The sequence below is a fragment of the Passer montanus genome, unplaced genomic scaffold (assembly GCF_014805655.1).
Source record: "Passer montanus isolate IOZ18808 unplaced genomic scaffold, ASM1480565v1 scaffold16, whole genome shotgun sequence".
NCBI lineage: Eukaryota > Metazoa > Chordata > Aves > Passeriformes > Passeridae > Passer > Passer montanus.
Window position 1 is genome coordinate 3,117,026 of NW_024363160.1, and position 4,836 is coordinate 3,121,861.

Genomic DNA, 4,836 nt, shown 5'->3' on the forward strand with positions numbered 1-4,836 from the left:
CTGCGGCGGAGCGGCGCGGACGTGTCCAGCAGCGGAGCCGCGGCCGGGGCTGCCGCCGAGCTCAGCCGCCGCCGCCCCCGTCTCCCCCGCCCGCCTCCGGGTCGCCACCACCGCCCCGATTTGCTCCACGCTTCTCCCCACGGCTGCCGCCCCGCCGGGCATTTATGGCAGGCGGCGGTGACGTGCGGCGGACAGCCCTCCCCGGCATCCCGCGGGGCGGGACGGCCGCGCTCCGGGCACCGCGCCCGCCCCTGGCCCCGGCCCCGCACCCTCGCCCCGCCAGCGGCATCGGCACTCGGGGGCGGCGGAACCCGCAGCAGCTCCCGGGGCGATACCTGGAGTCCGGCGGGCAGCAAGGGCTGGCTGGCACCGCAGCCTCAAGCAGAAGCTGGCCGCGGTCCTGCAAAAGCGATCGCCCAGAAAAGTCGAGGGAGGCCCCGTCCCCAACCGCCTCCATCCTTGGCAGCAGGCAAGAGGATGCTAAACTGGCCTGCTCCTGGTGAGACGCAGGAAAGAGTAAAAGCTGTGAGCTCCGCAAAAGTCCAGAACGTGTCAATACGGCTGGAGGTATCAGGAGAGGAATTTTATTGTGGATTCAAACCAGCCACATGAGACTTCTCTTTGCGAAATAGAATTCAAAAGTTTGTAAGCACTCATTTCTGTGCCAAGCAAGAATAGGCATCAGATACATATACTTTTTCTGTATCATAGTCTTCTAGACTGAAATTTTTTTGCGAGCTGATGAGGTTGACATTTCATTTACTTAGTATAATTTGTTTCATTGAACTAACGGCCGGATTGACAAACTTCCAGTCTTCACAGGACTGCTGTATCAGCTTCCAGAAGTTTTCTGTATTTTCATTTTCAAAAACTGAGAGGCTGAGGTTAAAATTCATCAGAATCCAGCTGGCTTCAGACCAGCCCTATAAATGCTTCCAAATTTCATGGGCCCAAGAGAAACAATGCCATGCAAGTAACACACTGCTGCTTCTTGTGCTCTCTCTTTTTCAGTTTTAGTTATAATTTCCCTAAAGTCTTTGGAACTAAGTGCAGGATGCTATACATACTTTTTTACTTACACACTGTGATATTCAAAAGTTCTTATGCTTCATATTTGTTGATCTCAATAACTTTTTTTTCTTGCAATCCTGGAATTGGATTTCTGTGCTCAAGTATTGGACACTAAACTTTTTTTTTTTTTTGGTAACAATACTGTGTGAGGTAAAACACCACTCTGCAGCTGCAACACAGACCAGATGCAAGTTTTCTCAGTGCTCATGCACCAGGACAACTTATCACTTGTCATTTTGGGTACAGAAGGATGAGCCATACTTACAGACTGGCCATGCAGAAGAGTTTAAAGAAGCAGGAAGGAAACAAAATATTAGAAGTATTTGCTGGAATCTATATGTCCCATTGGGATTTTTTTTTTTAATAAAACAAGATATAGCAATTTTTGTATTGCTATATCTTGTTTCCATCCTCTTTAGGCCTCTGGAGGCCAAGATGCAGATTCTATGCCATCAAGGCATAGCTTAGCATTATCACCTAGTAAAGTGTCTTTAATTCTGTGTACAGGCACAAGTGTTATTTCATTATAAAGCAGTAGAATAGCTGTATTATGAGACCCAATAATGCTTGCACACAAGAAACTGAAAAATTTTAAGACAGTGAGGGTATTTATGGCATTCACATCAACTAGAAATTACAATAGTTGCCCCTTTCCATTAACACTGGATACTTGCTGGGCTTCAAACAGAATATAGATCAAATAACACTTACTGTCTTTGATTTTGAGTATTCACCACACTTTTTCCTGAAAGCACTTGATCATATTTGTTCTTTGTCTTTTGAAGACATTTTATGATGCAAGTTTCAGATTCATTAAAATAAATGTTAATGCAAAAAGAGATAGGCTTCATTGAAATTGGTTTTTTCTTTTTTTTTTATTTTTTTGGTTATCAATTAATTTTTCAGCAAATGAATAAACCCTTTACACTCCATGACTGTGCCCTTTGAATTTGTTTTATGGCTGTATGGTTTGTAGCCACATAAAAGTGTTATGATTTTGACAAACAGTATTTTGACGTATCCACTAATTTTTGTGTGTAATATAATTAAACATTGCTGGATCTCTTTTCTTAATCAGAATGAGAGGGGCCTTTTTCTCTTTTTTTTGTTTTGTTTTGGTTTGGTTTGGTTTTGGTTTGGTTTGGTTTGGTTTGGTTTGGTTTGGTTTGGTGTGGTTTGGTTTTGTGTTTTGTTTTTTGATTTTTTTGGGGGGGGTTGGGTTTTTTGTTTGTTTGTTTTTGTTTTTCTGGATTAGTTTCTGCCACTGGATAAATAACTGCCACCCACAATTTAAAATTATTATAATAAACAGTTAAGCACCATTCCATCTCCTGAAACTAAAACTAAGTATCCTCCCTTAACAATGGCACATGCAGACAGTGCATGTGCATATTCAAACAGATGGACTGAGTAATTGTTTTCTGAATTGCTGTAACTGCAACAACAAAAATTGCAACCAAAAACCCACTAAAAAGAAATTAGTAATAGGTCACCAGGTACATGCTGCACAAGCAAAGACAATATGGCACTAAGAAAATCCTTGAAAGGAAGACTTTAGCCTGAACTTTGTCTAAAAGAGATGTAAAGTGTGAGGGGAAAATAGTATCTTCTGCTCTCTGAATCTTCCTGTGTTTGATGAGAGCAAGTTCCAGAAGTTATTGTACATAAACAAGGGTATAAATAAAAGATACTTTACTTCACCATCAATTTGCTTTCCTAATAGAAAGAATATATGGAGTATGCAAATATGGATAATTGGGTTAAGAAAGAGTGACACTGCCAATTAAGACAAGGAAAGACTGTAATACATATAAAGAATATTTAACAAATCTGCCGAACTATAAGAGCTGGAATTTAAAACAGAAGGAAGAATCTGAATCCAGGCCATTTTTCTGTTGATTTTAATTGTCTTTAGCTAATCCACCTTGTGATTTTCTGCTTGATGTTATAACATCACAGCACTGTATTGACTAAAATAGCCACTAAAAAGTCTGATCCATGCAATTTGCATCTTGTTTTTACCTAAAAATTAGACTCACAAAAACAGTGTTTAGTTGTTACCTGGTCCTGTCAGTGACTAAAAAGGCAACTAATACTCATGGGAACATTTTTTTGCCAGAAACACTTGCTATACACCTGAAGTTTAACTCTTGGAGTTGTATATTACTGAGTTTATCACAAACCTTCTGTCAGACACATAAACTCCAGTGACTCCCAAATCAGGACCCCCATCTGTCTGTACTAACAATGTGGCCAATTGTTTCAGACTGACACAAAAATGGGCAAGCAGGAGACATTTCAAGAGACATGTCTGTACAGTGAGAGACCAATTTTCAGATTAAGTCTCTTCCTAATGTGGGGCAAGTTCTTGAATGCCCCGTTGCTGAGATCCAATATGCCTCCTCTGTTGCTGAGTGGTCTTTTCTTTTGGTGACTCTTGTTTAATGTGTTCTTTTTTTTTTTTTTTTCTACAGTTAAATATACATAGAGCTAGAGAAAGTAAATATATCCATGAGAAAGTTGCTGACTAAAATGGATGAACTCTGCTCAAAGCCTTGCTTTAAGCTTTTGCCAAACTGTCAAAAATTGTTTTGTTTTGTTGGGGGTTTTTTTTGTATTGTTTTGGGGGTTTTTGTTTGGTTTTTTGGTAGTTTTTTGTTGTTGTTGTTTTTGTTTGTTTTTTTTTTTTTATTATTTTCTAACTCAGATTAAAAAAAAATTCAAAGACTTCTGGGGAGAACAACAAATAAAGTAAAGAGATGATGATGGGTGTCAGTATCCCTGCTATTCTGGGTGTGCAAGATTACAAGCTGTGCAAAATTACTCCAGTGCTGCAAAATCTTTTGATAGATGGATTATTTCAGCCACAAATATCTTGGACACATCATTATTGAGGACTTTGTGAACTGACTTCTCCTTGAGAAGCACAGCTTTATTGGTAATGCAGAGAAAAACTTGGGGGGAAAAAACCACACACATACACAAACAGAGAAAAAACCCAAACAAACAAATAAAACCAACACACAACAAAACAATGAGGAGGAATAGCTTTCCTTTAGATAGATTTACCAGAAAAAAAGAATTCATTAAGATCCTGTACCACCTATCAGCAGGTGTACAAGTGCCTGGACAAATTGCATTTACCAGGTAGCATTTCCATGCATTTTCCTTTATCTTCCATACCTTTTCCTTTTGGTATTACTGTGCATTCCCCAGTGTAGTTTGTGCTACATGATGTTCAATTGTAGCATCATAGAGAAAATTTTGTATCCATTTATTTTGGTGGTATACCAGCAGAGTTCCCAAAGATCACATCTACCATCCGTCTCTCAGAAAAATATTTGAAAGAACAGCATCTAACAGATACTTTTAGCACATCACAGTTCCTGGCCTTCAGGAAAAGTAGCCATATGTGGTATCATATACTATCCATTGCATTGATAAAGAGCAAAATTGGCAGGAATGTTTTTCTGCACCACCCTCACCAGCTATTTCACAGAAGTAACTGAAAAAGTAATCATAAACATCTGCAAAAGTAAATAGTCAAATATAAATTGCTATAGAAACATATATAGAAATATAGATTGCTATATAAAGATATATAAATCTATGAAAAAAAGTCATGCAATGATTCCAAGAACAATTAGTTGAACATAAGTTTTTATACTTGTTATAAATAAATGGAATTAAGCTTTTACTTTTTTGTTACTACTCTGAAAATTTCATTTTCAAATTTTAATACAGTGATTGCATGAGTTCAGAATA